This window comes from Bombina bombina, chromosome 5 (assembly GCF_027579735.1).
Source record: "Bombina bombina isolate aBomBom1 chromosome 5, aBomBom1.pri, whole genome shotgun sequence".
Lineage (NCBI taxonomy): Eukaryota > Metazoa > Chordata > Amphibia > Anura > Bombinatoridae > Bombina > Bombina bombina.
In genome coordinates, this window is record NC_069503.1 from 572,642,314 (window position 1) to 572,667,875 (window position 25,562).

General features: G+C 37.0%; 1 pseudogene; it reads left to right on the top strand.

Moving 5' to 3' along the window:
- Nucleotides 1–25,562, top strand: part of LOC128660590 (inter-alpha-trypsin inhibitor heavy chain H3-like) — a 404,005-nt pseudogene that overhangs the window by 354,486 nt on the left and 23,957 nt on the right.

Here is a 25,562-nt window from a genome sequence, read left to right on the forward strand (position 1 = left end):
ATGATTTTTTAGTTAAAAAAAGCCCATTTTAACTTGATGTAATTTGCAAAGTGTTGCAAAACAATACACAGAGATTATACAGCCCCAGCATATTGTTCCCTAAAATGTCCCTTTAATATGTGCATCTGTTATAAAATGTAATTGTTTCATAATATTTATAATATTTGCAGTTGATTCTGACCCTCACTTCATTATTCGAGTGCCAAAGAAGAATGACTCTCTCTGCTTTAATATCCAAGGGAAGGAAGGCATGGTGTTCAGTCTTGTAAATGACCCAACACTAGGTAAGATAAATCTTAATAGAACCAACATTTTTTAGATTGATTTAGTTTGTGGTAGGTAAAAGAATGCTTAAAAAACATCACTGCATACATATATAGAACGAGTAAAGCAGATAGATAGATCTTCTGCAAACTACCGCCCCATATCACTGCTTCCACTAGCTTTAAAAGTCCTGGAAAAACTAGTTTTTGATCGCTTGACTCACTTCTTGTCCTCCAACTCATTGCTTGACCCCTTGCAATCTGACTTCTGTCCCCAACACTCAACTGAGACTGCCCTCACCAAGGTTACTAACGATCTTCTTTCTGCTAAAAACAATGGCCACTACTTAATACTTATCTTACTTGACCTGTTTGCTGCCTTTGACACCGTTGACCATCCCCTTCTCCTACGTAGTCTCAGTTCCCTTGGGCTCTCTGACACTGCCCTCTCCTGGATCCACTCTTATCTCTCTAATAGGTCCTTTTTTGTCTCCTTTGCTGGTGACTCCTCCTCTCCATTGCCTCTGTCTGTTGGAGTAGGTCAAGGCTCTGTTCTGGGTCCTCTACTCTTATTTATTTATACTTCCTCACTGGGTAAACTTATCAGTAGCTATGGCTTCAGCAATCCCCTCTATGCTGACGATACTAAGATCTACCTATCCACACCTACACTCTCTCCTTCTGTCCTTACTCACATCAGTGTCTGCTTATCTGGCATTTCTTCTTGGATGGCCTCTCACCACCTAAAAATCAACATATCCAAGACTGAGTTCCTTCTAATCCCCCTCTAATTCTACCTCTGGTTTCTAACTTTTCATTCACTGTTGGTGATACCGCTATATCCCCATCACCCCAAGTCCGCTGCCTAGGAGTTACACTTGACTCCAATCTGTCCTTCATACCCCACATCCAATTGCTCTCTTCATCCTGTTGCAACCACCTATGCAATATCTCCAAAATTCATCTGTTTCTGAGTCCTGAAACTACTAAACAGTTAATCCACTCCCTGGTAATTTCCCGATTTGACTACTGTAATAACCTACTAACTGGCTTCCCTCTCTCCTGCCTTTCCCCTCTTCAATCCATCCTAAATGCCTCTGCTAGGCTAATCCACCTCTCCCGATGCTCTGTATCAGCTGGACCTCTCTGTGAGTCCCTTCACTGGCTCCCCATTCACAGTAGAATTAAATTCAAAATTCTCACCCTGACCTACAAAGCCCTTACCAATGCAGCCCCCCACCTGTCCTCACTCATCAACAAATATACTCCAGCCCGCCCCCTAAGATCCAACAATGGCCTTCTCCTTGCATATTCTACCATCACCTTCTCCCATACTAGACTACAGGACCTCTCTCGTGCGGGACCAACCATCTGGAACGCACTTCCTCAAGCTGTCAGAGTTTCCCCAAATCTTTCCTCCTTTAAACACTCTCTAAATACCTTTTTGTTCAGGGAAGCCTATCTCCAAATCAGTAACAAATGAATTCCACTTGCCTAATAGCTGCTATTACCACTGCTGCTCCACACTAACATCATTCTCACCTTTGCAGTCCCCACCTCCTGTTTCTCACCCTCCTACCCATCTAGATTGTAAGTTTCCACGGGAGCAGGGCCCTCAATTCCCCCTGTATTTGTTTGTTAAACTTTGTCTGGTGTCTTTTATATTGTATTGTACTGTACTTTTATCTTTGTACCCATGGACAGTGCTGTGGAATCTGTTGGCCCTTAATAAATAAAGAATCATAATAAAAATAGATAGATTATAGAAGATATTGACAGGCAAATAGGTAAAGAAAAACATTAATACCAAAATAAATAGAAACAAATGCATTTAAAGGGACATTAAACAAAAAAAAACTTTCATTATTCAGATAGAGAATACATTTTAAAAAGTTTCCAATTTACTTCTATTATCATTGTTTTTATTCTCATGTTATTCTTTGTTGAAGAGATACCTAGGTAGGTAGTGTGCACATGCCAGAAGCACTACATGACAGGAAATAGTGCTAACTGCTGCAAAATTGCTGCTATATAGTGCTGCATGTGCACACTCTTGAGCTTATATTTCTGCTTTTCAAATAAGGATAACAAGAAAACGAAGAAATATCATAATATAAGTAAATTAGAAAGTTGTATAAAATGTTATGTTGTATCTAAATCATTATGTCCCTTTAACTAATAAACAGTATGTAATGGTGACAAACTATTAATTTCCATTGAAAATTAGGCATAAACATATCTGACATGTAGCCAATGGTCTAAAGCTCTCCACTCAGATGAGATGAGCTAAAGTGATCCACCAGAGCAGCAATATCTCTCACAAGATTATAGAAAGGCACATTTGGCTATACTTCTCTAAGGGGTATTCTTTGCATTTCTGGATGTGAAAGAGAGACATAACCAGTACAATAAAGCACTGTGTGACATGAGAGATTTCTTACATTTAAACTTTGTGCTTTGTATTTTATATTAGTATATATCAGATGTATTCCTTTATGTCTTATTACATTTAAGCTTTGCCGTTTTTACTTTTTGTTTTTAAAGCATATACATTCTGAACTTACTTTTTGTTTTTAAAGCATATACATTCTGAATATAGCAGTGTATGTAAGATTGTGATTTTACAAATTCTGATTATGCTTTGGAAGTTTATGCGTAACTTTAACAAATTAGAATCCTATATTTTACATTTCTGTATATATTTTACAAATGGCATACCACCTTGTATTTGTTCAAATAAAACTGACAGTTTCTGAAAAGTTGTACGAAAAGGAGAGTTCCTTGGCTGAACAGGGGAGTTTGCAGGATGTGTCTGATCTTATAATTCTCATGACATTTTCTAAGTGGATTTATCTTGCCAGCTGAATGCAGGTGAAGTTTGCTCGAAATACACACTTCTCTTATTTGACTGACAGAAAAGTAATGTATAATAAACTAGAGGCAAATGCAATTAAATTGTAGTGAAAACCTTTCAGTTTAATTTGTATTTGCTACATACTGAGATGTATCACTGAGACTTATCACAAGCTCCCCTGTTAAAGGGACAGTCAACACTAAAATTGTTATTGTTTAAAAAGTTAGATAACGCCTTTACTACCCATTCCCCAGCTTTGCACAACCAACATTGTTATATTAATATACCTTATAACATCTAAATTTCTGCCTGTTTTTAAGTCACTATAGACAGCCTCTTAATCACATGCTTTTTTATTTGTTTTTCACAACAAGAGACTGCTAGCTCATGGGGCCCATATAGATAACACTGTGCTCACGCCTGTGTGTTCTGCACAACACAGCTAAAATGCAAGTCAATAGATAAATAAAAAGTAATGTGATCAGAGGGCTGTCAAAAGAGGCTTAGATACAAGGTAATCACAGATGTTAAAAGTATATTAACCCCTTAACGACCAAGGACGTGCTAGGTACATCCTTCAAAAAACGGCCTTTAACGACCGCGGACGTACCTAGCATGTCCTCAGTAAAAATGAGCGCTGGAAGTGATCAGGATCACTTCCATCCGCTCTAAGGGTTTTGCAGCAATGCCTTGATATTGAGGCATCATGCAATAACCTCCAGTCAGTAACAGATGCAGAAAGGGCCACTCTGTGGCCCTCTCTTCATCAGCCAGTGATGGTGCAGATCATTGGAGGAAGGGTAAAGAGGGAGGCAGGTGGGTGGGCGGCCTATCGCTGGAGGGGGGGGAATTGAGCCACAGTGAGTGGGAAGGAGGGAGGGGGATGAGGGGGGAATAAGGGAAAGGGAATTTCTGTGGTGGAAAGTAGTGGAAAGGGTGGGAAAGTTATCTGGAAAGGTAATGAGGGGGGCAGCTACACTACAGAAACAGAAATATATTAAAAAAATGAAGTCATAAATATTGCAAACTGGGTACTGGCAGACAGCGTCCAGTGCCTAAGATGGTAGCTAATAGGTAGAGGGGGGGGGGTTAGAGAGCTGTTTGGGGGGATCAGGGAGGTTGGGGTAAGGGGGTATCCTTCACTGCAGAAAATGTATTAAAAACAAATATTTAAAAAAAGAAAAACTTTTATTTTCTTCCTGGCAGACTTACTGACTATTGGTGGGGGGGAGGGAAGAGAGCTGTTTGGAAAGGATTAGGGGTGGGAATTGTCAGGTAGGAGGGTAATCTCTACACTTAAGATAAAATTAACTTTACAAGCTACCTAATTAACCCCTTCACTGCCAGGAATAATGACTGCTCAGAATCATAGCGGTTCTTGTATGCAGCATGCAGACATGGTTAATAAAGCAATGGTTTTGTAAAGCAGTTAAATAAACAAGCTATGATTCTGAGCGATCATTTTTAGTTACTTGCAGAATCATCCCCCTTCAGCATAAACAGAGCATTGCTCATGCACAAATTGCGGGACCATGCAGGATCGAGTAGTTTCATGGTGGAGATGAGTACATAATCAGGATGATGCTTGGGGGTAGGAGGGCTCAGGCGGCCATCTCAAAACGGCCGAAGATGAACTAGTAACTATTTTTACTTTCACACTACATATCTATCCACATTGGGATAATGTTTGCAATACTAATCGTTGCAAACATTATCTAAATGAGTTGGAAGATTTTTTAGGTTGACTGTCCCTTTAAGTAACGATACAGATACCACTTGCTACTAAGCTAAAAACACACATAAGGGAAAAATTCCTCCAACGTTATCTAATCACCCTCGTTATAAACCCATTTTTCGACAAACAAACATACATTTTTTCTTCAAAGACAGACTGGTTTTTCAACAAGACAGAGAGCTAGTTAAAATATGAGAAAGACCCCTGACGCGGTTGCGTTTCACATTACGCTTCCTCAGAGGGGGTGCGGCAGGCTGCAGATTCACTCTATTTATACAGGGAGTGCAGAATTATTAGGCAAATGAGTATTTTGACCACATCATCCTCTTTATGCATGTTGTCTTACTCCAAGCTGTATAGGCTCGAAAGCCTATTACCAATTAAGCATATTAGGTGATGTGCATCTCTGTAATGAGAAGGGGTGTGGTCTAATGACATCAACACCCTATATCAGGTGTGCATAATTATTAGGCAACTTCCTTTCCTTTGGCAAAATGGGTCAAAAGAAGGACTTGACAGGCTCAGAAAAGTCAAAAATAGTGAGATATCTTGCAGAGGGATGCAGCACTCAATTGCAAAGCTTCTGAAGCGTGATCATCGAACAATCAAGCGTTTCATTCAAAATAGTCAACAGGGTCGCAAGAAGCGTGAGGAAAAACCAAGGCGCAAAATAACTGCCCATGAACTGAGAAAAGTCAAGCGTGCAGCTGCCAAGATGCCACTTGCCACCAGTTTGGCCATATTTCAGAGCTGCAACATCACTGGAGTGCCCAAAAGCACAAGGTGTGCAATACTCAGAGACATGGCCAAGGTAAGAAAGGCTGAAAGACGACCACCACTGAACAAGACACACAAGCTGAAACGTCAAGACTGGGCCAAGAAATATCTCAAGACTGATTTTTCTAAGGTTTTATGGACTGATGAAATGAGAGTGAGTCTTGATGGGCCAGATGGATGGGCCCGTGGCTGGATTGGTAAAGGGCAGAGAGCTCCAGTCCGACTCAGACGCCAGCAAGGTGGAGGTGGAGTACTGGTTTGGGCTGGTATCATCAAAGATGAGCTTGTGGGGCCTTTTTGGGTTGAGGATGGAGTCAAGCTCAACTCCCAGTCCTACTGCCAGTTTCTGGAAGACACCTTCTTCAAGCAGTGGTACAGGAAGAAGTCTGCATCCTTCAAGAAAAACATGATTTTCATGCAGGACAATGCTCCATCACACGCGTCCAAGTACTCCACAGCGTGGCTGGCAAGAAAGGGTATAAAAGAAGAAAATCTAATGACATGGCCTCCTTGTTCACCTGATCTGAACCCTATTGTGAACCTGTAGTCCATCATCAAATGTGAGATTTACAAGGAGGGAAAACAGTACACCTCTCTGAACAGTGTCTGGCAGGCTGTGGTTGCTGCTGCACGCAATGTTGATGGTGAACAGATCAAAACACTGACAGAATCCATGGATGGCAGGCTTTTGAGTGTCCTTGCAAAGAATGGTGGCTATATTGGTCACTGATTTGTTTTTGTTTTGTTTTTGAATGTCAGAAATGTATATTTGTGAATGTTGAGATGTTATATTGGTTTCACTGGTAAAAATAAATAATTGAAATGGGTATATATTTGTTTTTTGTTAAGTTGCCTAATAATTATGCACAGTAATAGTCACCTGCACACACAGATATCCCCCTAAAATAGCTATAACTAAAAACAAACTAAAAACTACTTCCAAAACTATTCAGCTTTGATATTAATGAGTTTTTTGGGTTCATTGAGAACATGGTTGTTGTTCAATAATAAAATTAATCCTCAAAAATACAACTTGCCTAATAATTCTGCACTCCCTGTACATGTCAAATTTTCGCCTACTCTGACGACATTTTCTTTGTGTTGCTTTTGATAGGTTAACAGATTTTCTCCCACATATGAGTTCTCTGATAGGTTGGTTCTGATTAATGATTTAGACTTGATTTTAATGCTAGTACGATCATACATGCAAAGAATATTAAAAGGTCTAAATTAATTTTTTCTGTACATACATGCTAAAAAACGGAAGAGGATGGCAATATATTACATTTGTGTTTAAAGCCCATTACAATCGATGTTGATTATTAATATGTTAAAAAAATGTATTGACATGTACAGTATATGCGCTTATAAATATGAAAAACAGGATTTTACTAGTTAATAGAATATGGTAGGTTCAATGGAATGATTGGCAAATGTGTGCACCTATGAAAATGAAATATAGTGACAAAGCTGTATGAAAACACTTTGTTTATTTTACCTGTCAGAATTTTAAATGGAATAATTGATATAGTATTTTGATACATTGTCATGCTGTATTTGGACACTGATATTGTTTGAGAATAAGATACTTGTATTGAAATTAATGGTGCAAGTGCGTGTGAACTGATGTGTGCAAAAACAAAAAAAAAAATTATTTTCCTTCTCAGGAAATTTCTAAATAATGTGCGAATGCTTGGGGATATTGTGGATGAGAAAACTAGGGTGAGCAAAAACATAATTTTAATCCGTGCTAATAAAGAATGGGAAACAAATAACAAATAAAAGATAATAATAATAAATACATTTCCTAATTTGAATGTGCGTATTGCAAAAGATCACATTTTAACGGTAAAAAAAATATATTGGATAAAAGGTGATCTTAGGTTTATAATGGTCAAGAAATAATAATATGTGTTTATATAAAGACAAAAAAGAGTGTTATATGTGAAACTTATTATCCCATAACCTGTGAATGTGATGAACATAAATAAAGTTATTCTCAAGAAAAATAACTTGAAAAATTAAACAGCATTGTTTGAATATTTATATTTTTCTGGCTGGATTGACAATGATTGAAAATTGTATTTGTCTTTAATGTATTTTATTTTCCATACATGAGAACATGAATTGCAAGTTCCTTAGGGTAATATACCACTGGTTCTTGTCGTTTTTTTGGGGATGTGTATGAAATGGCTTTTGACTAAGGAGTCTCTTAAATTTTGTGTTCTTTTATACCCTATAGCAACTTTTGTACCTATTTGACTGGCTAGTAGAGTAAAATTTAGTAATATGTGCTAGTTTTCAATTATCATTATGGCTACTTCTTTGGTTTGTGAATTATATGTGGTTATTAATCTGATGTTATTGTCCTTTTCTTTAATTTTAGGCTGTAGTAGAGTGTCTCGTGTCGTGTTTAGGGCTTGCATACGTGCCCTTTTAATCGATCTATTGCTGTATCCTCTGCTACTGAGTCTGGATATTAGATTGATGGATTCTTGTTTGTACGTATCAGTATTAGAACAATTTCTTCTGAGCCTTAGGTATTCACCTTTTGGTATTGCTCTTAAGGTGCTGGAAGCATGTGCACTTGTATGGTGAAATAATGTATTTGTAGCTGTTTCTTTTCTTTATAATGATGTGGAGACACATCCATCATTATTTTTTACTATAATTAGATCTAAAAAAAATTTTTGTTTTGGGCTGTGCTCATATGTTAATTTATATTGAAAATATTTTGATTTAGTAGCGTCATGAATGAATGTAGATCACTGAGTATCCTTCCCATATGAATAAGACATCGGCGATATATCTTACCCATAGAGGCATTTGTTCAATGTGTTTACTGATTTGATCTGAAAAAACTGTTAATTGTTCCCACCAACCAAGGAATACATTAGCATACATTGGGGCACAGGCAGTGCCCATCGCTGAACCCTGTGTTTGTAGGTAGAAATTGTCTTGAAAAGTGAAAAATTTAGAATGTAGAACGAAATGTAATAATTTTAAGATGACATCATTACGCAATTGATTATCAGTTTGATTTGTATTGAGGAAATGTTTTACTGCTTTTTCTCCCAAGTTGTGAGTAATGCTTGTGTAGAGAGATTCTCCATCAGCAGTGACTAGAATAGAGTCCTCATTTAATGTATATTTTCACGTTTTTGTAGGACCTGCATAGTATCTTTGACATAAGAGGGTAATGTATAGAGGTATTCTCTTAGTCTTAGGTCTATGTACTGGCTGGCTTTCTGAGTAAGGTTGTCATTGCCTGATACTATAGGTCTGCCTGGCGGATTTTATTTGTTTTTCTGAATTTTTGTATTAAGTATAGCGTTGCCACTTTTGGATGTTGTTGTGTTAAGAATACTTTTTTCTGTCTCCTTAATGACTTCATCTTTATGTGCCTGTGAGATTATTTTATTGTATATTTGTAAGTACATTTTTTGTAGGATTGCCTAAAAATGTTTGTAACATACTTTATTATTTAATTGTTTTTTAACTTCTTCCAGGTATGCAGATTTATGCCATAGGACTATGTTTCCTCCCTTGTCAGATGGCTTCACTATTGTGTCATCCCAGGATTGAATTTCTTTTAATGCCTGTCTTTCTTTGAAAGACATCGATGATATATCTTACCCATAGAGGTATTTGTTCAATGTGTTTACTGAATTGATCTTAAAAAAACTGTTAATTGTTCCCACCAACCAAGGAATACATTAGCATACATTGGGGCACAGGCAGTGCCAATCACTGTACCCTGTGTTTGTAGGTATAAATTGTCTTGAAAAGGGAAAAAATTAGAATGAAGAATGAAATGTAATACTTTTAAGATGAAATCATTATGCAATTGATTATCAGTTTGATTTGTATTGAGGAAATATTTTACTGCTTTTTCTCCCAAGTCGTGAGTAATGCTTGTTTAGAGAGACTACATCAGCAGTGACTAGAATAGAGTCCTCATTTAAGTGTATATTTTCAAGTTTTTGTAGGACCTCCATAGTATCTTTGACATAAGAGGGTAATGTATACAGGTATTCTCTTAGTCTTAGGTCTATGTACTGGCTGGCTTTCTGAGTAAGGTTGTCATTTCCTGATACTATAGGTCTGTCTGGTGAATTTTTATGTTTTTGTGAATTTTTGGTATTAAGTATAGCGTTGCCACTTTTGGATGTTGTTGTGTTAACAATACTTTTTCTGTCTCATTAATGACTTCATCTTTATGTGACTGTGAGATTATTGTATTGTACTTTTGTAAGTACATTTCTGTAGGGTTGCCCAATAATTATTTGTAGCATACTTTATTATTTAATTGTTTTTTTTATGTCTTCCAGGTATGCAGATTTATCCCATAGGACTATGTTTCCTCCCTTGTTGGTTGGCTTCACTATTGTGTCATCCCAGGATTGAATTTCTTTTAATGCCTGTCTTTCTTTGAAAGTCAGGTTTGATAATTGCTTTATCGGGGGAAATTGTTCAATCTGTTTGCATACTATTTGGTTTAAAATTAGAATTTCTGGTGATAGACTGGTTGGTGGCATATACTTGGATTTATTTTTAATAGATTGTCTCCATTCATATTCTGATGCTTGACTACTTTCTGTTAGTAGATCTTCTAAATCATTCAGTGCTGCTTGATCAGCCACAGTCTAATCCTCCCCGAATTCTTTTTTTAAGAATCATTTTTAAGTAATAATTTCCTTGTATATAGATGTACATATTTAATTATTTCAAATTTGTTAAAGGGACATTAAACCAGAAATATTTATTTCATGATTCAGATAGAGCATGCAATTTTAAGCAACTTTCTAATTTACTCCTATTATCAATTTTTCTTTGTTCTCTTGCTATCTTTATTTAAAAAGCAGGAATGTGATGCATAGGAGCCGGTCCATTTTTGCTTGAGAACCTGGGTTTTGCTTGCTTATTGGCGGGTAAATGTAAGCCTCCAATAAGCAAGTACTGCCCATGGTGCTGAACCTAAAATGGGCTGGCTGCTAAGATTTACATTCCTGCTTTTAGAATAAAGATATCAAGCCACAAGTTAGAGGAAGCATCTAACAGTCTAAACATATTAAGGTACAGCTCTACCTCACAAAGTTATACACTGCAGGTCGACCGGGAGATTGACCAGCCGCCATTTGCGCAGCCCACGTGGCGCTGATGGCGCTACGTTTTCAGCAGCTTGCACATTTCTGAAGTGTGATCCGGAGTAAACCGGAGGTCAGAGTAGAGGGAGTGCTGACAGGCTGGACGACTCCGTGAGGCCCAGATCATAAAGGGAGGTGAGAGAGACATTCAGAGTGGGCTAGTGTCTGGTACCAGCAGCTCCTAAGCTATGGAGCAATCAGTGTGCTGGGTGACATGGATTAGGCTGGCCAGAAGTTATAAAATTAGTAGCTGGGTGCCATGTAGAAGCTCTGCAACAGGGGAGGATCAGGATCTGTAGGGGCACAGGCTCAATGAGGAGTCTTATCAAAATGAAACACGATGGGAATTAGAAATAGAAACGGAAATTAATGGAGCGATTTATCTTGGAAGGCCTACTGTTTACTCATAATTGCAGGACATATAGAGAGAGCACCAATGTATTTTGCTGCACGAAGAGGGGGACAGGAAGAAAGTTGCTCTGCTAAAAGTAATAAAACATATATAGAGGCTGCAGTTGTTACAGGATTTAAGATGGCAATATAAAGTTATTAAAGTAGGCCCATAGAGTTACTTTTATTCTTGCATTTTTCAAGTAGATTCTGCAGGAACCTACATTCCACATAAGCTAAGAATTGTCCCTCTGCTTCATAACCTGCCTCTCTGAGCTGGGGATATTCCATATATTTTTCCTAGATCTGGCTGGAGGTGCTGACTTCTCTGTATACACAGTCAGTAAAAGTACAGACTTTTGATAGCAATTCTGCTGTGCACTAAGTTTTGAATACCTTGCTATACATACACCTCGTCTGAATCCATTATAATTACTAAAAGCCAGCCAAAATGGCCGCTAGGAAGAACACCAAATTAACTTCCACAACTAAACAAACTACACCTAACCTCTTCTTTAAATCCATGAGGGGAGATAAACACCCTGAAACACAGTCGCATCACTCAGAGGAAGAGGAGGAGATGGATGAGGCTACAAAGGGTAAAATGGAGGACTCAAGACCCATTACCAAAGCGGATTTGGATCTTCTGGTCTCTAAGCAGGACATAGCGGTAAATTTTGAAAAACTTCTAGAAAAAATGGAGAGCATGCAAAACTCTGTGACTAACAGTATAGCAGAATTAAAACAGGAAGTTGTTGATTTGGGGACCAGAGTGAATTCCCTGGAGGAAAATGGGGATTCTATGGTAGAGGATTTGAATGTAGTAACAGATAAAGTCACATCCCAACAAAAGGAACTGGAAGATATATACCACAAGCTAGAGGATCCAACCTGCGTTTAAAAGGAATACCAGAATCAATAGGTCCTAAAGAATTAAATACATATTTAATCAGCCTCTTTCAAGGTATCACTGGTTCAGGAGGAGAAGGCAAATTCCAGATGGAGAGGGCTCATAGGGCACTCCGACCTAAACCTAAGGGGGAAGATCCTCCTAGAGACGTTATTATAAAGATGCTTTGCTTCCAAGAAAAGGAAGAAATACTTGCAGCAGCGAGGAAAAACCCTACATTTAAACATCAAGGGAACATCATTCAGTTCTTTCAAGATCTCTGTCTGCGGACCTTACAAAGAAGAAGCTCTCTCAGACCCCTCACTTCCCTTCTACGGAAACATCAAGTCCCTTATAGGTGGGGCTTCCCCTTTGCCCTTCACATAACGTGGGAAAACAGATCATTTTCTATCAGGGAACCCCAGGAGATCCCAGAAGCTTGCCGCAGATTGAGGATGGATCCTCCGGTTCTTGAGCATCAGGAGTCCACTTCAGCTCAAAGTCAGCAGGGGGGACAGCCACGCCAGAAACAATGGTCCAAGATACCGGAGAAGAAGCGTAAATCCTGAATCTCTGTGAATTCACAGGGTCTTACTACAGTTGGAAGAGTCATGTTTTTTCCCGGATTTAAGCTACATGAAGCTGGGGTGTTTTGTACCAGTACTTGGAGCCCAGAGGGACGCTAAGCAAAGGACAGATAAGTAAAATGATGTTGTTTTGACTTTGCAAGTTCTGTTGTTCTGTTTTTGCATAACTACTATGTCACAGGATGGGGGGTTGAGACTCATGGTGGACTTGACAACAAGAGCCAGGAAGCTGGATTTGTGGAGAAGGACTTTTCTCTTTTTTAGCCCCCACAGGTTGCTTCCAGAGACATATTAAAGCAAAAGATGTTATTGTTTGAGATGTTCACGGGAGTTGAGAGTTATGCTTATTGTGATAGGCCAAAAGAGGCCTTTTAATACTGATGATAGTGTTAATTTCCTTTTTTCGCTTTGATGATTGTATGTTTTTCTATTCTCTTTTTCAATATATCTTTACATATTAGAGGTATTGCTATAATAAGTTATTCTCGTAGCTAACCGCACTTAGGCACAACAAGGTGTGGAACCCGATGGAGAGTAACAAAGTTTATGTTTATGTGTTTTTTGTTCATTGTTTTGTATTTTTTTTCCTTTAAACCAGGTGTTTCCTTCCAGGTACGTAAATAGGATAATGGGGAGGAGACGGGGGGTGTGGGTGATGCAGATTCCGAAGGCTATGAAGGTAAGAGACGATGGTCAGGGTGCTGACGACTTTACCAAGTTGAGACATACAGGGGAACAGGGGGAAGAAGTAAGGAGCTATACTGATGCCACATAATTTAAGACTTATATCCCATAATGTTAGGGGTTTGAATTCAGACACTAAAAGGCGAACTGCAATGACACATTACCTGAGGGAAAAAGCAAATATCATATACCTCCAAGAGACACATTTCATTTCCCAGACAATTCCAAAATTTTGGTCACATCAGTTCCCCCATCATTTCCACTCTACAACGGACTCAAAAAAAAGGGGGGTCTCAATTTTAATACATAAATCTTTAGATTTTGTTTTTGATAGTGAGATTAGGGATAAAGAGGGTAGGTTCGTGATAGTTAGAGGCACAATTCAGAACACTAGAGTTACTCTCTGTAATGTGTATGCGCCTAATGAAACACAGAATGCCTTCTTCGGAAAAATCTCACAACACCTGACCCAATGGTCACAAGAGAGAATCATTCTAGCGGGGGATTTCAATGTTGCCATGTCTCCTTTTTCAGGGGGAGGCCCTGGGGGACTAACAAGTAAACAGCATCGACACAACACCATTGTTAAGTCACTCAGGGAGTCATTGGGAGCACATAACCCCGTAGATGCCTGGGAGGCGGTGAGCAACGCTAAACATGACCACACTTATTACTCCCCTGCACATAATACATACTCCACATTAGACTATGTTTTTGTCAGTCAGATTTTAGCCCCTAATTTAGTTTCATCAAGCACGCAGACATGTGCCTGGTCGGATCATTCAATAGTAAACTTAGAATTGACAGGTATTTTAAATTACTCACGACCCAGGTCATGGACATTTAATCCAACACTACTTAAGAGTCCAGAAATACAGGAGAGGATAATAATAGCATTAAGGGAATACTGGCAATTAAACAATGGATCCACAAACAATCCATTAATGACATGGGCGGCACATAAAGCGGTCTTGAGAGGCCTATTCATTAAAGAGAAATCGGTAGTGGTGAAACAGTCAGTGCAGGTAGCCAAAACACTCCAGAAAGAGATAGAAACTCTTGAGAAGGAACATAAACACACTCTCTCTTCAGGAGTATACAAATCCCTCCAGTCCAAAAGACAGGAATTGGCCAAAATCTTAAATGAGTCCTCTATCCGAGCGGCTTTGAGGTTGAGAGCACACTACTACGTGTACGCCAACAAGCCAGATAAATACCTGGCACATAAACTAAGGGAGAGAACAAAGTCCTTTGCTATACCCTCTATTTACAGTCAGACCGGGACCTCCACTTCAAACCCTCAGGAAATAACTGAAGCCTTTGCTAAGTATTATGAGAATCTATATGACGGGAAAAAGGTGTCCCCGGGAGATCTCAGGCGGCAAACAAATGACTTTTTTAGACAGGCTGATTTGCCGGTTATTCAAGAGGCAGATCTGGTGAAACTTAATGAAGACATCTCAGCCACCGAAATTCTGTTAGTAATTAAAGACCTTAAGTCGGCCAAAGCGGCAGGCCCAGATGGCCTTACGGGGGAGTATTATAAATTATTTAAGAAGGAGCTGTTACCCCACCTCCTAACTCTATGTAACGGGATACTTGCGGGAGAGGACATACCCAAAGAGATGCTTCAGGCCAAAATAGTTGTAATACCCAAAGCAGGGAAAAACCCGAAATATTGTCAAAACTATAGGCCAATTTCCCTAATTAATACAGATCTTAAAATTTTCACAAAGATCATGGCAAATAGACTTAAATTGTTTTTACCCTCACTGATACATAAAGACCAAGTGGGTTTTATTAAGGAAAGAGAGGCCCCTGATAATGTTAGGAGAATTGTGACCCTGGTAGACTTTTTATCTCAGACTAAGACGCCATCCCTCCTTCTATCACTAGACGCGGAAAAGGCGTTTGATAGGGTAGATTGGAATTTTATGTTCAGAGTATTAGAGAAAATTGGTTTTAAAGGAGCCTTTATAAGAGCACTTACAAGCATATATTCAAGACCAACGGCAGTAGTGGGAGCGGCTGGGTACATTTCTAGGTCCATAGATATTTTAAACGGGACTCGCCAAGGGTGTCCACTTTCACCACTTTTGTTTGCCATTAGTATTGAACCACTTGCAGCATTTATTAGACACACGACAGACGTGAGGGGAGTGGAGATAGCAAATGAAGAATATAAATTAACTTTATTCGCTGATGATGTCTTGTTGACTTTGACCAGACCTTTGATCTCCTTGCCTTGTCTGTATGATATCCTGGGAAGGTACTCAGAAATATCGGGTTATAGGATTAACCTAGATAAATGTGAGGCTTTACCAATATGTCTTCCGCCTCATACAAAAAAAATAATAGAACTAAATTTTAGCCTGTTATGTTCAAAAAGTCATATCACATATTTGGGGGTCAGGATCAACAGTTCTTTCTCAGACTTATATAGCTTAAATTTTGTACATATTTTTAAAAACCATCAGGAGGGATCTAAACAATTGGAAAAAAGGCAGATTCTCGTGGTATGGTAGATTGTCGGCTATCAAAATGAATGTACTTCCCAGGGTGTTGTATCTTTTCAGAGCTTTGCCGATTGGGATTTCCCTAGCAGATTTAAATGCCCTACAATCCGATCTATTTCGCTTTTTGAGGGGAGATGGGAGGGCTAGGATTCACAGCTTTTGAAGCAACATAGGCAAGTGGGGGGAGTGGGGGTCCCGAATCTACTAGATTACTACCAAGCCTCTAGGTTAGCACAATCTGCCATGTTAGAGAAAAATATACAGGAGGTCATCTGGCCAAAAATCGAAGCAGATCTGGCGGGGTGTGAGAGCCCGGCGGATGTTTTGTGGGAACCAGAGCTGAAAACAAAAACACTCGCTTTTAGATCATCAGTAACAATGGAGAAAATACATAATTGGCATAAGGTTACCAAACAGATGGGACTAATAGCCCCACGGTCCTTGTCTCTTCCTTTGAAGTTTTTACTGCCCCCCGAACTTAGAAAGGTGGTGGGAAAATGGGAAAATAAGGGGTTATATAGGGTGGCGGATTTTCTTGATAAAAATAAAATCCTTACTTTTAATCAGATTAGGGACAAAATCCAACCTCACACTTTAAAGTGGTATCTTTACCTACAGATATCATCAGCCATAGCTAAATACACTTTTAAAAGGATACACCTGCCTTTGTCTGCCTTAGAGCGCATTTGCAGTACACATTCAAGAGGGAAACATGTGATCTCTCAGTTGTACTTAATGCTACAAGATAGGAAAACTAGCCTCAAATCTCCCCTTATGGAGAGATGGGAGAAAAACGCAGGTGAAACAAGGGAAAAAGAATCTTGGGAGATAATATTATTTGAGACTAGTAAGGGAATGATCAGTGCAGATATGAGGGAAAACTGTTTGAAGGTGGCATTTAGGTGGTATCTTACCCCAGAAAGGACAGCATACATTCCTTTCCTGAACACGGCAGCTTGCTATAGAGGATGTGGGTTGAGGGGGTCATAAAGACATATGTGGTGGGATTGCCCAAAAGTTCGTCCATTATAGACGAGACTTTCGAAGCTACTTAGTGATACACTAGATGAAGTCATTGAATTGACTATAACTCAGGGACTCCTGAACGAGAGGCTGAGACCGCTGAATGCGGCGACCAACACTTTCATTAAAACTCTGTGTACATGTTTACGCATTTGTATAGCTAGACATTGGAAGGTGGGGGCACCGAGCTGGACAGAGGTAATGGATAAAATAAAGGATACTTACACAATGACAGAACTGGTAGCTTGGTCGCAAGGGAAGGTGGAGCATTTTCAGAAAGTATGGTTTTACTGGGTGATGAGTGGAAACTCAACCTCTACTACTATTACAGAGGGAATTGAAAGAAGAGGAACAGAACATTAGGGCAGAGACAGAGAATATGGCACAAACACCCTCACATTTGTCACCTTCACACCTGGAAAAGAATGATATATTTAGAAGTATTATGATAGACGACAGTTTAATCTACTGGAAGATACTTGGAGTTATGGGAAACACCTGGTAGGGGGGGGGGGGAGGGGGGAGTAGAGGGAGTTTAAAGGGATTTTATTTTTTTTCACTTCTATTAACTGACAATGTCTTGCTTAATCTATTATCTGTTAAATTCAACATTAAGGTTAATTGGAATTCTCATGGACAAGTTACTATATATAGCATTTATTTGTTGTTAATTCCCAAAAAAAGTCTTATATATCTATTTACGGGACATGTGCAAGTACTATTGTCAATCTTTATTTATTTGTTTTATATATTTTGTAATCTGGTTGTAACAAAATCAATAAAAAGTATTTCAACTAAAATAAAGATATCAAGAGAGAGAAGAAAAATTTATAATAGGAGTAAATTAAAAAGTTGATTAAAATGTCATGCTCTATCTGAATCATGAAAGAAAAAAATTGGGTTCTGTGTCCCTTTAAGGCTTGTAGTGGGTTATAAGGTTTACCCTTTTGCAAGTACTTGATAGTGGTTGTCTGTTAGGTTGTGTTGTGTTAAATTTAAAATTCTTAGGTTCCCATCCTTATTTTGGAGAAGGGACTGGGTTGTCTCATTCGGGAAGTATTTGATGGGGGGGGGGTATTGTTCTTGCGTTTGTGCTGTCTGCCTGTTTGTATTTGTGAACTCTGTAAATGGGGTGTTTGAGTTACTAAAGGATTGAATAAAAAAGTAGATGAAGTGGTAGTAGAGGATGTCGTTGGGGGAACAGTAGTGTTGGAGGCTGTTTGTAAAGCTATTAAATAGTATCTAGTATAGGTTCTGGATAGTGTTGAAGGATCTAAAGCAAAACTTGCATTAACTTCCTCTGGCTCAGATTGTTCAGATTCACTATCTGTATAAACAATATCTGTATTAGAAGTGGATAGTGTTCTGTGTGAATTATAGTTCCTATACTTTTTTGCCATCGATATACTCTATTATTTGTGTAGTCATTTTGATCCCTTATGTATTTCGATTTCTTAATCTGAACTAGTTCTTTCTCTAACTCGTCCAATTCACCTTAATACTTTGTGTATAAGGCATTACATTTTTCTATTTGTTCAAGGTGTTGGAGATAGTCATTTTGTGTATTAATTTCTTGATTTAGTCTTGCTATCTCATCTTTATAAGATTTGATTAAGATTTCCATGCATGTTATTGAGCAAAGGCTCAAAGCTTCCTCCCAGCTCTCTACATGGGCTAGTCTTTTAAGTTCATAGGCAGGAAACATTTTTTTTCTGAGACCTCTTGGAATGATATCATCTTGTTGGTATTTCTCAAAAAAATTTAAATTCCACTATCTTTTAGAATGTTTATATGTTGTTTTGTGTAACTGACACAGTAAATTATTTAACTGTTCCTCACCTATATCAGAGGGAACAGTTGTGGTAGGGTTGAAGATCTGATTGAATTCTTGTAAGCGTTTTTGCAGTCTAGTTTGTAGATCTTGTTGTAAATTCATGTTTACGACCTAGAAATCTAGTATACCTAGGTTTATAAATGTAGGAACATTAGGGTTTTGGTCCTATGAGAAAAAAGTATCTTTTGGATAACCTTGCAGTACACAATGGTTTAATTAGAAGGTAACTATCTTAAAGTGCGCATTAGCATTATAATGTACAAGTATACACAAAAAAACTATAATAGATAGGTAGAGAAAAATAATTACTATTTAGCACATTATTAGATTATTTTAAAAATAAGACAACGTTTATTAGTGATTCTTTTAAAGGACAGCATTTTCCTACATTTATATACCTAGGTACAGGCATTAAAAGAAATTAAATCCTGGGATGACACAATAGTTAAGCCATCCGACAAGGGAGGAAACATAATCCTATGGGATAAATCTGAATATAGGGAAGAAGTGAAAAAACAATTAAATAATAAAGTATGTTACAAAAAATTATTGGGCAACCTTATAGAAATGTGCTTATAAAAGTACAATAAAATATTCTCACAGGCAAGATGAAGTCATTAATGAGACATCTAAAAGTGGCAACACTATACTTAATACCAAAAATTCACAAAAACATAAAAAAATCAGCCAGGCAGACCTATAGCATCAGGCAATGGCAAGTTTACTGAGAAAGCCAGCCAGTACATAGACCTAAGACTAAGAGAATACCTGTATACATTACCCTCTTATGGAGGTCCTACAAAAACTTGAAAATATACACTTAAATGAGGTTTCTATTCTAGTCACTGCTGATGTAGAGTCTCTCTACACAAGCATTAATCATGACTTGGGAGAACAAGCAGTACAAAAATGTCCTCAATACAAATCAAACTGATAATCAATTGCATAATGATTTCATCTTAAAATTATTACATTTCATTCTACATTCTAATTTTTTCACTTTTCAAGACAATTTCTACCTACAAACGCAAGGTACAGTGATGGGCACTCCCTGTGCCCCAACATATGCTAATTTATTCATTTGATGGTGGGAACAATTAAAGGGACACTGAACCCAATTTTTTCTTTCGTTATTTAGATAGAGCATGCAAATTTAAGCAACTTTCTAATTTACTCCTATTATCAATTTTTCTTCGTTCACTTGCTATCTTTATTTAAAAAGAAGGCATCTACGATTCTTTTTTGGTTCAGACTCTAGACAGCACTTTTTTATTGATGAATTAATGTATCCACCAATCAGCAAGAATAACCCAGGATATTCATCAAAAATGGGCCGGCATCTAAACTTACATTCTTGCATTTCAAATAAAGATACCAAGAGAATGAAGAAAATGTGATAATAGGAGTAAATTAGAAAGTTACTTAAAATTGCATGATCTATCTGAATCATGAAAGAAAAAAATTGTGTTTAGTGTCCCTTTAACAGTAACCACATTGAACAAATACCTCTATGGGTAAAATATATCGACAATGTCTTATTCATTTGGGAAGGATCCCTCAGTGATCTACATTCATTCATCATGACACTACTAAACCAAAATATGTTCAATATAAATTAAACATATGAGCACAGCCCAAAACAAATACATTTTTTATATCTAACTATAGTCAAAAATAAAGATGGATCCGTCTCCACATCATTATATAGAAAAGAAACAGCTACAAAAACATTATTTCACCATTCAAGTGCACATGCTCCCAGCACCTTAAGAGCAATTCCAAAAAGTGAATTCCTAAGGCTCAGAAGAAATTGTTCTAATACTGATACGTACAAACACGAATCCATCAATCTCATGTCCAGATCCAGACTCAGTAGCAGAGGATACAGCAATAGATCTAATAAAAGGGCACGTATGCAAGTCCTAAACACGACACTCTACTATAGCCTAAAATCAAAGAAAAGGACAATACTATCAGATTAATAACCACCTATAATTCGCAAACCAAAGAAGTAGCCAAAATAATAATTGAAAACTGACACATATTACAAAATTATACTCTATTATCCAGTCAAAAAGGTACAAAAGTTGCGATAGGGTATTAAAGAAAAAGAAATTTAAGAGACGGCTTAGTCAAAAGTCATTGCATACACATTCCCCAAAAAATGGGGAGGAGACCTAGAACGTGTATTATTACAAATGGAATGTAGATGGATCTACCTCTTAAATAGTGTGAAACCCTATGGTCTAAATGATTACAACAACTACAGTGTATATCTATGACAAAGCAAGTAACATTTTCAATACAGTCCAAATTCTCAGTATAAATCTAATGATAGCAGTAGTTTTCAATCATTGTCAATCCAGCCAGAGAAATATAAATATTCAAACAACGCTGTTTAATTTTTCAAGTTTTTTTTATTTTTCTTGAGAATAACTTTATTTTATGTTCGTCACATTCACAGGTTATGGGATAATAATATTCCCATATAACACGGATTAAAATAATTTTTATACTCACCCTAGTTTTTTCATCCACAATATCCCCAAGCAGTTGCACATTATTTAGAAAATTCCTGAGAAGAGAAATAACATATTTTTTTTGTTTTTGCACACATCAGTTCACACGCACTCACACCATTATTTTCAATACAAATATCTTATTCTCAACCAATATCCGTTACAATATCACTTATTCCATTTAAAATTCTGACAGGTAAAATAAACAAAGTGTTTTCATACAGCTTTGTCACTATATTTCATTTCCATAGGTGCACATATTTGCCAATCATTCCATTGAACCTACTAAATTCTTTTGACTAGTAAAATAAAAAAAGTCCTGTTTTTCATCTTTATAAGCGCATATACATGTCAATCATTCTTTTTGAACCTATTAATAATCAACATTGATTGTAATGGGTTTTAAAAACAAATGTAATATATTGCCATCCTCTTCCATTTTTTTAGCATGTATGTACAGAAAAAAATCATTTAGACCTTTGAATTTTCTTTGCATGTATGATCGTACTAGCATTAAAATCAGTCTTAATCATTAATCAGACCCAAACTATCAGAGGACTTATATGTAGGAGAAAATCCGTTAACTTATCAAAAGCAGCACAAAGAAAATGACGTCAGAGTAGGCGGCAACTTGACAAGTATAAATAGAGTGAATCTAAAATAGAGTGAATCTGAGATCCCATAACGCTACCCCTTCATTATAGTAGCAATCCTTTTTTACTAACTACCATATACCCTTAGACAAACACTTAATTGTTTAACAAACTTTCAAATAACTGAGACAGAGATGTGTTTTTAACATTTTTTGGTGGCAGCAGTTTCTCCACTGTTCTCATGCTGTCTTTTAAAAGAATCACTAATAAACGTTAAGTCTTACGTTTAAAATAATCTAATCATGTGCTAAATAGCATTTCTTTTTTCTCTACGTATCTATTATAGGTTTTTTGTGTATACTTGAACATTATAATGCTAAAGCACACATTTGGATAGTTACCTCCTAATTAAACCATTGTGTACTACAAAGTTATCCAAAAGATACTTTTTTCTCATAGGACCAAAACCCTCATTTTCCTAAACTTAACGGGACAGTTTGCTCAAAATGTTTCTCTCCTTTCATTTCTTCCCAATAATCCACTTTACCTGCTGAAGTGTATTAAATTGTTAACAAGTATTTCCATTACCCTTATATTGGCATTTAAAATAGTTGATTTAGCCTGTGGTATTCCCACCTTTTCTGAAAGTTTTGGCCCTAAGGCGAAATTGTGTAAACACAGCAAGCAGAAGAATTTACACTCCCAGTGGGTTATAGAAGAGATAAGGTAATAACATGTTCATTTTCGATTGTTCTCTTCAAGTATTGGTGATTGGTTTAGAGACAGATATAATATAAAGAGGCATGTTTATGTACACAATATGATAAAGTAATGAGATCTGATAATACCTACAAGCTCAACCCATTTTATTTGGTTGTGGCTTTCAAACACAAAACCTGCTAATTCATATACACAAATAAACCTTAAGGGACCGATTTATTATCTTGCGGACGGACATGATCCGCTATAGCATGATCCGCATACGCTGTCACCATTTATCATTGCACAAGCAGTTCTGGTGAACTGCTTGTGCAATGCCGCCCCCTGCAATCATCCGCTAGCATGGGGTGTCAATCAATCCGATCGTATATGATCACCTGATTGCTGCCTCAGATTTGGTGGACCTCCTGTTTCTGGCGAGCCTCAAGTCTCATGCGGAAACAGCTGCATCAAGCTCCATACGGAGCTTGATGAATTGGCCCCTAAATAGCAAATTCTCATACATTTTATACACTGCAGTTGGTAAAAAAGTAATTGGAAACACATTAAGGGAAAAACTATTTTATAGTATTCTGTCCCTAGACCCAATACTTATTCTTTATTACTTATTGTTACATACCAGACAAACATCTTGCAAAGGTTTCCACATATATAAGTTTGTAAGAAGTACATTAAATGTTTAAATAATCATTGTTTGTTTTCAGACGAAAATAGCTGCAAAGTACCCCCCCACAGCTTTCTTCTGGTCCAGTTAGCTGTTTTCTTATGACAGTTTATCAATGCATGTGCAGGTAGCTTTTTCAAATTGCACATGCACAAATCAGTGTGTGCGAGTAGGAAAACTTATTTTAGAATTGATCGTGATTGGAGAAACTTAACATACCAAAATATAAATGCAATAGGTGGACGGAGCTTGGTGCCCATTTTTTGCTTCTTACAAAGATGAATATTTAAAAAATGTTAAGTATTTTTTATAAGCTTATAAATGTGGAAGCAGTTGCAGGATGCTTCTCTGGTATGTTAAAATAAGTCATCAAAATTATGACTATAACATAAAAGGATAAGGATGTAGTATTGTAAATTAGGGGGCAAATAAATCACAGTAAGTATAATTTATTTAATAAGCAAACCTACTGGTATTGTTCATACAATAACATAAGCAATCTCTCTGAGGTCCTGATGATCAAAGATTCTTGAGCTTGGAGATAAATTATAGTGCAGACATTTCAGGGGCAGAACTCTCTAAATTCTCTAAGAAAATGATAAAACCTGGAAGTCTTATAGAGATGAGAGCTGCCACCCATAGAAAGTAATTTGGCTCTCTGGGATACAGAATCTCACAGGGGAGAGTGACATTTACAGCTAATACAAATTAAACTGAAATATTTTCACTACAATTGAACTTTCTATTGCCTTTAGCTTAGTATGCATTACTTTTCTGTCAGTTAAATAAGTGCGTTGTGAATTTTGAGCAATTTCCACGTGCATACAGCTGGGTAGATACATTAGCGAGACCTGATTGTGTAAAATGCTTAAAGTATATTATGAGAATTGTGAGAGTGATTGAAACAGACCATGGGAACTCTCCAGTCCCTCCCACTTTCTGAAACTGTATCTACCCTATGTAAAATAAAACTGATAAAGTTTAACATAATTTTTAAATATACACATTTCCAAAGAATGATCTTCATTTTTTAAACTTACACAGAAACATTCCCATCATAATCCGAATGTGTGCCTTACCTAAATGCATTAAAAAAACAAGTGTGTGTGTATATACTGTATATACAGTATACCTGTATGTATATATATATATATATATAATTCCAGGAAACTTATCTGCCAGGGTGTTCTATAAATCTTCATATAAAGCCAAATATAAGCACTCAATGGACTTCAGAAAACATATAGTGAAATTATTTTATTCCAAATGTTACAGATTTATAAGAAGATTTATACAGCATCCTAACAGATAAGTACTTGCTGAGTAAGAGTGTGTCTTCAAGGGAGTAATATATATTATTTTATATATTTGGGTCTATATATATATATATATATATATATATATATATATATATATATATATATATATGACAAATAGCACACTATTGTTAGCACAGACGCGATATTGCAATATCTACCTCACATTAACTTGTGCATGTATTAGAAGCTGATCGAAGTACACCAAACAAAACATAAATATGTTAAAATAAAGTGTTACACTCATATAGATAGAAAAAAAGTTCTATAGGCAGGCTCCCAGACAAAAGTTAAAGAGAAAAGAGAGTCTAACCGGTTTCGGTCATACAGACCATAGTCATAGACCTAAAAACGTAACACAGGTGTACATTATTTAAAACCAAAAAACCACTCCCATTGGTGGCACCTTAACAATCTCATTAACCCTGTAGATACAAAGCTATTAAATTTTGAAAACGGACAATGATTGGAAAAAAGGAAGAAAACCTGGGAAGGAAATATATAAAGACATGCAATACAGTGCAATAATAAAGATGTAATATATACAAAACCAAGAAAATGTATACATGTGTATGACATAATCAAATGTTTGTGTGTATATAAATATATATAATAATAATAAGGCATGGGATATGTACACATCATAGCACCATATAATAGATTATCACCTTAAATACCTATATAGCAAGTTTGCAGACTGATAAAGTATAATTTATTTATCTAAAGGAAATGGAAGGTGACATATTAAATATATAAAACCTTAGAGTTCATGATGGTAAATCATATACAGAAATATGTCAAAAATAAAAAACATGTCAAAAATAAATTTGTCAACAATAAATCCCCCAATGTTCAGTTGTAAAACAGATACCATAAAATCATCTAGACCACATCAATGTAGCAAAAGATCTGGTTGGACTTATGCTACCTCTGTAGCTTAGTACATCCTGTTTCTTGAACTGGGCTCCTGGTTTGTTATTTAGGGGTAGGAGAGGCCAAGGCCTCAGTCCCCTTTAGCTCCCAGGCTTGTTACAGCCCTACATTTGCTCAT